This window comes from Oncorhynchus mykiss, unplaced genomic scaffold (genome assembly GCF_013265735.2).
Source record: "Oncorhynchus mykiss isolate Arlee unplaced genomic scaffold, USDA_OmykA_1.1 un_scaffold_458, whole genome shotgun sequence".
Taxonomy (NCBI): domain Eukaryota; kingdom Metazoa; phylum Chordata; class Actinopteri; order Salmoniformes; family Salmonidae; genus Oncorhynchus; species Oncorhynchus mykiss.
Genome location: NW_023493905.1, coordinates 23,737 through 33,221, shown reverse-complemented (window position 1 = coordinate 33,221; position 9,485 = coordinate 23,737). Strand labels below are relative to the sequence as shown.

At 40.9% G+C, this 9,485-nt stretch overlaps 1 long non-coding RNA gene across 1 annotated transcript; it reads right to left on the bottom strand.

Moving 5' to 3' along the window:
- Nucleotides 1-2,521: 2,521 nt before the first annotated feature.
- On the bottom strand, nt 2,522-9,119 carry LOC118957516. Its single transcript, XR_005046806.1, has 2 exons — nt 9,067-9,119; nt 2,522-5,402 (listed from the first exon to the last, which is right to left on the bottom strand). It is a non-coding gene; the product is annotated as an uncharacterized LOC118957516 (long non-coding RNA).
- Between the last annotated feature and the right edge of the window lie 366 nt (nt 9,120-9,485).

The following is a 9,485-nucleotide window of genomic DNA, read 5'->3' as shown; positions in this document are numbered from 1 at the left end:
CGGCGAAAGCATGAGAAGCTATTATCTGATAGCATGCAACACCCCGAAATACCTGAAGGCGACGTAAACAAAAGAATTAGCGTAGCCGGCGCTACACAAATAGCATAAATAAAATATTCATTACCTTTGACGAGCTTCTTTGTTGGCACTCCTATATGCCCCATAAACATCACTATTGTGTCTTTTTTTTCTTCGATTAAATCGGTCCATATATAACCAAAATATCCATATATGGAAACTGTGTGATTCAGAAAAAAACACCGTTTCAAAACGCAGCGTCATTTTTTAAAATTAAAAAGGTCGACGATAAACTTTCACAAAACACTTCGAAATACTTTTGTAATACAACTTTAGGTATTAGTAAACGTTAATAATCTATCAAATTGATCACGGGGCGATGTGTAATTCAATAGCTCCACGTCTTCAAATCATGTTCGGAAATCTCTCTTCCAAAACTTCCTGTCGGAGACCGGATGGAATGGGGTTTCTTCTTTGTTTGACCAAGAAATAACTCCCAGAAATTGACAAGACTGGCGACATCGTGTGGAAGCTGTAGGAATTGCAATCTCAGCACCATTTAATTTGGTGTCCCTTAAACAAGACATGCAAGTGGCGCATGGATATTTTTTCGTTTTCAGTGACCAGTTTTTCTTGCGCTTTTCGATGAAACACACGCTCTGTTATAGCCACAGCCGTGATTTAACTAGTTTTAGAAACGTGAGTGTTTTCTATCCACACATACACTATATTCCTGGCATGAGTAGCAGGACGCTGAAATGTTGCGCGATTTTTAACAGAATGTTCGAAAAAGTAGGGGGTAGGCTTAACACTTAAAACTCAGGATTCTGTAAAGGGCATACCCCAATGAGGATATGTGTTTACCTATAGCTTCCTGTGCCAACCGGAAGTGCCGTAATTGGTGTCACAGGGGCTGTTTCAAAGGGTTAAAAAAGTCAGATCTTTCCAAAACGTCATTTGTGTGATTAGGCAACCATGAACTGTAAATCAGTCATTTCTCCCAACAGATGTCAAAGAAAAGCTCTCACACACACACCTGTTGGATTTTTAAAGTGTTTACACCTGGCATTTGCCATATGGCAATCAACTTTGAACGAAACGACGCCGAATTGAGTTGTATTGGACACCGTGTATATGGTTTGTCAAGTGCCAATGACTTCCCATTCATTTTTGTCCATTTCAGGGGGGTGTTCTCTTACAATACCTCTTGCTGACAGTGTTCCTAACATCCCAAAAACGCAGGTGTGGACAAAATTTTACTTGCCAATTGCATCAAACATGTTATAGACCTTATAGACCTTATGTTATAGATGTTAAAGTGTCTATAACTGTATTTCAATGTTGCAACTTGCTGAAAACTGTCCAGTGTTAATTTCATCTCAAATAGACAGCACAATTTTTTTTTTCATCCAGAGTGCATCAAACAAGAATTTAGAGTTTGTTTGTGGAAAAGTGTATATTTCTGTGTTGCAAGTTGCTGAAAACTGTCCACAGTTGTTCATTTCATCTCAAATAGACAGCACGGCAATCATGTTTGCTGTGCTGTCTATTTGAGATGAAATGAACACTGGACGGTTTCCGTCAAGTTGCAACGTTGAAAATACAGAAATAACCACTTTTCCATAAACAAGCTCTAAATCATGTTTGATGCACTCTGGATGTACAATTGTTTGCTGTGCTGTCTATGAGCTTGTTTATGGAAAAGTGGTTATTTCAATGTTGCAACTTGCTGAAAATTGTCCAGTCCAATCAATGAGACAAGATCAGAGATGTTGGTTCGAGCTGCCTTGCCCTATTAAAAAAAAAAATCACAATTTAAGTTTGCTATCTACAAGAAGCATTGTCTTATGTGAAGAATGAATGTAAAGCTATCCGTCTGCCAATTGAAGCGCAAAAGAAGTTGGGTGATGCAACAGAGGACAATGACCCAAAAGACAGAAGTAAATCAACAACAGAATGGCTTCAACAGAAGATGGCCCAGTCCCGACTTTAAGCAGATTTAAAATGCTGTGACATGAACCCGAGAGTGGTTCACACCAGGCATCCTACAAATATTGTTGAACTGAAACAGTTTGGTAAAAGTGTATGGTCCAAAATTCCTCCTGACCTTTGAAGGTCTGATCCGCAACTACAGAAAACATTCGGTTGAGGTTAATTGCTGCCAAAGGAGGGTTCACTTGTTATTAAATACAAGGGTTCACATGGTGTGTTCAATAAAGACATAACATATAATTGTTTGTTTTGTCTATTGTTGTGACTTAGATGAAGATCACATAAAATTGTATGACCAATTTATGCAGAAATGCAGGTAATTCCAAAGGGTTCACATACTTTTTTTTGCCACTGTATATTCCCACACAAAATAATTTATCCACTAACTGTATATGCTCAGTTAACCTATATACTATTTGATATATTTGGATAATACTAAATCCTTCACACCAATGTGTGTCGACCAGCACAGCTGCTACATGCATCACTTAGTGATAATAAATAGCCACAATGAAAAGTTAGACATGCTTGGTTTTAATAAACTAAGAAGCATTTTTAATTCACATTTAAATAAAACGAAGTACAAACATGCCTGTCACAGAACATTGAGGACAAAGAAAAATGGCTACTGGTAGCAATAATCTAGACATAACGTGCAAATCAGACACTATTTTCCCAGATAAAATACACTGCCTTCATGGTCCCTCGCAAAAGATGCATTTAAGACTCACATTTTAAAGCAATTAACCCCTTCAAAAGTAGGACTGTTTATTGCCTTTTCCTTTATTTTGAAACATTTTAAAATAACACATTTGTAATTTCTTGAAATCTAAATGGATGAAAATAAAGTTAACATGATCGTTTCGTCCAATGACAGAGGGGATGAGAAAGGACATCAGGAAGAGTAGCTGTTGCTTTTGCAACAGATAATTGGGATCCTAAAAAAAAAAAAAAGGCAGTGGCAAATCAACACTAACATTCAGCTAGTTAAACCGTGCCCCCTTATCTTGAACAGCCACAGAGTACACACCATAATAGGCTACACAACTTTGGAAGGGGATTAAGGTCGGAAACTAGATTAAATGTGTAAATAAAACCTCACACAATACTTTGGTTTTGTAATGTACATGACGGTGGATCGTTCAAGGCTTACACTCCATTGAGGGATGCAGGTTTACCGACCAAGACTACTTCTCCATAGGCAAGCCAGTGTTCATGTTATGTGCATTACCAAGTCACCCAGAAAGCATGCTAACTTTCAACAGCACACACCCTAGAGGCCTAAAGCAGGGCTAGCCCTATATTATACAGCTCAACCAACTGTTAATCGTTTGAGAGTTTAGTAAGAGATATGAAAATAAAATATAAGCGAGTAGGCGATGGACCAAACAACCAGGTGGCATGGTCAAAAAGCCACTATCCCATTTGTGAACCGGTGACCTAGTTTTCCCAGTCACCTAGTGTGACCACAGCTGCAGCTTGCATTGGTTCGGCTCCTTTTTTTTGTTAACGATTGAACTCATAACTTAAATAACGTAAATTATTCCCTTTTTCTTTAGTGACCTAATAAAACTAACGCTCCCCTCTTCCCCCATATCCCCCCCACCTCTGGATTTACCCTGCCCAAAGGCAGAGGTTGTTGAAGTGATAAGGTGAAAATGCTTCCCGTCATATCCGAGTGTTGACATCCAGAGGTGCCGACTCGCTGTCATCAGTTACATTGACATGTGTTCAGGAAGCACATAGGAGATGTCATCCCATGGGTGGCGGTACAGGCCCTGTTTTAGCCTCTTCTGGTCCAGGTAATGACCTGGGACGGGAAGTAGAGAAAGTGATTTGATTAACTAGAACTTATTTAACTACACCTTATTACTGTGATATAGTGAAGGGCGGAGGTGTATGCCTTATGATTAACGACTCATGGTGTAATCACTACAACATATAGGAACTTAAGTAATTTTGTTCACCTGACCTAGAATTCCTTACAATCAAATGCTGACCGCATTATCTTCCAAGAGAATTCTCTTCGAAAATAGTCAGTTGCATATATCCCTCCAACCTGAAAGAACTTCACTGGTCTCTATGTAAACTAGAAACCATACATCGAGGCTGCATGTATTGTAACTGGGGATTTTAACAAAGCTAACGTGAGAACAAGACTCCCTATATTCTATCAGCATATCGAATGAGTGACACGAGGTCGTAGCATTCTGGATCATTGCCACATTAACTTCTGCGATGCATGCAAAGCCCTGCCTTTGGCAAATCTGACCACGACTCCATTTTTTTAAAGATTCCCAGCCTATAGACAAACTAAAACAGGAAACGCCCCTGCTCAGGTCTATCCAATGCTGATCTGACTAATCGGATTCGACACTTCAAGATTGAAGCAATCACGTGTACTGGGATATGTTCCAGATAGCCTCAGACAATAACGTTGACTCGGTGAGCGAGTTTATTAGCAAGTGCATCAGAGATATCGTACCCAACTGTGACTATTAAAACCTTTCCTAAACAGAAACCGTGGATTGATGGCACATTCGCGCAAAACTGAAAGAGAAGCACCTCTTTTAATCATGGCAAGGCGACTGGAAACATTAACAAATACAAACAATGCAGCTATTCCCTCAAACAAGCAAAGTGTCAGTATAGAGACAAAGTAGAGTTGCCATTCAACAGCTCAAACACGAAACGCATTTGGCAGGGTCTTACAGTCAATCACATATTACAAAAAGAAAACGAGCCCAGTCGCGAACACCAACGTCTTGCTCCCAGACAAATTAAAAAACTTCTTTGCTCGCTTTGAGGACAATACAGTGCCACTGACACGGCCCACTACCAAAGCCTGTGGGTTCTCCTTCTCCGTGGCCAATGTGAGTAAAAGATTTAAACTTGTTAACCCTCGCAAGGCTGCCGGCCCAGATGGCATCCCTAGCCGCGACCATCTGACTGGTGATCATTTACGAACATATTCAATCTTTCCCTATCCCGTACGAGATTAGTTGTTTTTGGGGGTTGGTTAATCCGTTTAGGGACTCAGATACTCCCAGGATTATCAGAAGCGGGTTATCTATTGAAGTCTCCAAAACTTCAGAGAGGATCCCAAAAATTCCACACCAATAACCATGGAAGCTAGACCATAAGGCAAAGCAGTGGAGCAGTGGAGTAGAGGCAGCCTGACATTTATCACATGTAAGGGATGTGGAAATATCCTATGCAGTTTAGTTTTGGAAAAGTGTAATCTGTGTAATACCTTGAATTGTATGAGACGATGTCTGGAATTAATGGAGCATGTGTGGATATACTCCAAGCTCTCTTCCCAGTCTGCCACAGAAATGTCAGTCCCTAGTTCTTCCTCCCATTTTGCCTTGATGGCATCTGTAGAAGGTGTGCTAACAGATTGAAAAGCATCATATATCAATATCAGTTTATCTGAGGTGGGGCATATTTTTATGCATCTGTCAAACATGGAAGGTTTAGCATTCCCAAATGTTGGGAGGTGTTTTCTAACGTAGTCTCTAATTTGTAGGTATCTGAAAAAATTATGTTTCCCTCAGCAACTCAAAGGAAGCAAAGGTCCCTTCTATGTATAAATCCCCTATGGTACTTATCCCCAGCTCCCCCCATCGCTCAAAGGTGTTATCAAGGTTAGAAGGGGCAAAGGAGGGATTCCTGGCGACAGGGAGCATGAATGACATTGGTCTAAGCTCAAAGTGGACTTTAATTTGCTTCCATATTCGGACTGTGCTATGTATAATAGGATTGTTACAATAAAGTGACATCTCCAGATTGACAGGCGACAAAATCACAGCACCAATAGAGAAGGGGTGACACTCCTCACGCTCCATAGTAAGCCAGCTGGATGCCGGAAGTGCGTCATCCAGCAGAAACGTAACAACGCGGAGGTTAGCAGCCCAGGTTAGCGGCCCAATAAAATATACAATTTGGGAGAGACAATCCTCCTTCCATCTTGGATTTACAGAGGTGTTTTTTACCTATCCTGTGTGTTTTATAATCCCAGATGAAAGGATTGATAATTGAGTCCAGTTGTTTATGAAAGGATTTAGGTATGAATACTGGGATGTTCTGATATAGGTAGAGCAGTTGTGGTAAGAAGACCATTTTAATGGCATTAATTCTTCCGAGTAGAGAAATTGGGAGAGTTCTCCAAAATATGTTTATGTATGTTTATGTAAAAGTATGTTTGCTTTGAGTTTTTGTATCAGAGGGGGGAAATTCTCTTTAAATAGTAAGGTGTATTGATTGGTAACTACAATTCCTAGGTAGGTCAATTTTTCTGAAGATAACTTAAATGGGAGAGGTTCTAGCCAGGAGGTGTTTTGCGACCGTATGGGCATTAATTCACTCTTGTTCCAATTTATTCTGTATCCCGAGAAGGTACCAAACAAATTGATCACATCAAGAATAGCTGGGATACTAGCCTGGGGTTCTGTTACATAGAGGAGGATGTCATCTGCGTATAGGGAAATCTTATTTAGAGTATCTTTAGTATTATAGCTGTGGATTGCTGCATGAGATCTAATCGTCTGAGCGAGCGGTTCGATAATTAGGGCGAAGAGCATAGGCGACAGCGCACAACCCTGCCTTGTCCCCCCGTTAAGGTTAAATCGGGGCGACAATGATTGGTTAGTGAGTATTCTGGCACAGGGGTTCCTATATAAAAGCTGGATCCAATTTATGAACTCATCTCCAATATTACATTTCTGTAGGAACTTGGTCAAAGGCCTTTTCGGCGTCAAGAGATATGACGGCAAGGTCCACGTTGGGTAACATCTGAGAATACATAATATTGAGATTGAAGAATGCGTTTCTGTTAGGGATAAAGCCGGTCTGATCCGAATGGACCAATTTGCCAATTAAAGTGCTAAGCCTGCTAAAATCTTTTGGTCTGTATTAAGGAGAGATATTGGTCTGTATGACCCTACCTCTTCTGGATCCTTACCCTTCTTATGTATAACTGTAATGAACGCTTCGTCCAAAGTAGAAGGACATTGTTCATTGGCCTGAACAAACATTTTGTGCAGGTAGGGAGAGAGCATGTTGCTGAATGTTTTATAGAATTCACCAGGGTATCCATCTGGGCCCGGGGTGCCACTCTTTAGAGATTTAATTGTTTCTTGAATTTCATCAAGAGATATTTCCTTATTCAGGAAGTTATAATCTTCCTGGTTCAAGGGCAGGAAGATTACAGTCCTCCAAAAATGTTTGCATAATTAAGGGGTTATAGGATCCGCTTTAGATGTATATAGAGTCTCATAAAACTGCCGGAATCTGTCATTGATGTCTTTGGGGGAAGAGAGTAATTCCCCAGATGCAGATTTAACTTTGTGAATCATTCTGTCACTCACATTTTTTCGAAGTTGTCTGGTGAGTAATTTGTGTGGTTTGTCACCAAACAGTTACAGATCCAGTTGCAGCTTGTTCATACAAATCTTTTTAAAGTGTGCTTCGGAGTTCTACGAGATTTCTGTGATTTTCTGAAATAACACACACACACTCACTAAACACTCCGTAAATAAGTCAGTTCTTAACATAAAGACTTAAAACTCAAAATTCTATAATTGCCTACCACGTGTTCACTTTCAGCTTCCTGTGTAAACCGGAAGTGTCTTAAAATGGTGTCATAGGTGCTGTTTCCAAGGGTTAAAAATGTCAGATCTTTTCAAAACTTCATATGTGTGATTAGGCAACCCCCATGAACTGTAAGTCAGTCATTTCTCCCAACAGATGTCAAAGAAAAGCTCTCTCACACACACACACACACACAGCAAGGATGGAGTGACAAAGTGCGGTGCTTAAAGACACACAGAGCCTGCAATGGCATTTCCATATTCTCTAGGCCGTTCCGAGTTCAACGAGATGCCCTGCTTGACCGTAGCTCGCTCTGAGTGCAGCGACCGTGAAAAAAGTAGGCCCAAAATGAAGCCTGGCCCTAAATGTCATTTGCTTTTGGGTGACAGTGAGAGAACCGTTAGGGTGAGAAGCACAATTCGACCTCAGGTACGCTCCTGAGGTCCTCCCGATCTGTGCAAGCCTAACCTTGACCGTGTGGCTTTAACCCTTAACAGTAAAACCGTTTTTTTTTTGATCTCACAGATTACAACGACATCTCTCCCCATAGGAATACATTGCCTGCTCCTCTAAAGTCAACCTGCAGCCTATGTGGGTTATGAATGCCTTATGAACCTGTCTTCAATGACAGTCCATCAGGACACTATGAGGTCTACCTGTGTCGATTCTAAGCTTCCTGAAGCAACCGGAAGTGGTTAAAATCACCCTAAACGTGTTTTTCCATACCCAACCAGCAGTTTGTGATAAATAGTGCATTCAACCCTGTGTAAATCGGTCAGTTCTTAACATAAACACTTAAAACTCAGGATTCTGTAAAGGCATACCCCAATGAGGATATGTGTTTACCTATAGCTTCCTGTGCCAACCGGAAGTGCCATAATTGGTGTCACAGGGGCTGTTTCAAAGGGTTAAAAAAGTCAGATCTTTCCAAAACTTCATTTGTGTGATTAGGCAACCCCCATGAACTGTAAATCAGTCATTTTTCCCATAAAATGTCAAAGAAAAACTAAATCACACACAAGCACAGCTTGGAAGGAGGGACACATTGGGGTGCGTAGAGACATACACTGCCTTCATTAGTTAGCTTTGTTCGAGCTAAAAAAGAACAGTCAGACCTAGAGTTACGAAACTTTAGAAACCTGTTCTAGACCTCAGGTCGATAGTGCGTGGTGAGGTACGTGGCTCTAGAAGGTTCTCGGACCGAAAAAGTTGTGGAAAAATGGCATAAGGACAACAAAGTCAAGGTATTGGAGTTGTCATCACAGAGCCCTGACCTCAATCCTATAGAACATTTGTGGGCAGAACTGAAAAAGCGTGTGCGAGCAAAGAGGCCGACAAACCTGACTCAGTTACACCAGCTGTCAGGTGGAATGGGCCAAAATTTAGGAATATCAGTGCAGACATTTTGCTCATACACTAGTATGATTATCTGCCCAAAAGCCTAGCTCCCGGTCCCTCCCTCACCTCTCCTTCTCTGCTAGGATAAGTTTGGTGAGATATGCATGCAGCTTGTTCTCCTGGTTGATGCGCTTCTCCTCAATGCTATTCCAGCGCTTCTTCTTAGCGACCCGCAGGGCACTCGGGATGTCGTCTCCAAAGTTCAGTCTCTGCTCCTTGGCCAGATTGTAAGCTGCCGACAGAAAAGGTCCAGACATGAATGTAGTCCATTGAAAACAGTAATACTGCCTCAGAGATGCCTAGTACTGGGTATAGTTAGAATGTTGACAGCATTATAAATTGCACTCGACCCAATACTGCACATCTACAGTGCATTCAGAAAGTATTCAGACCCCTTCACTTTTTCCACATTGTTATGTTACAGCGTAACTCTAACAATATATTAATACATTTTTCCCCTCAATCTACACACAACACCCCATAAT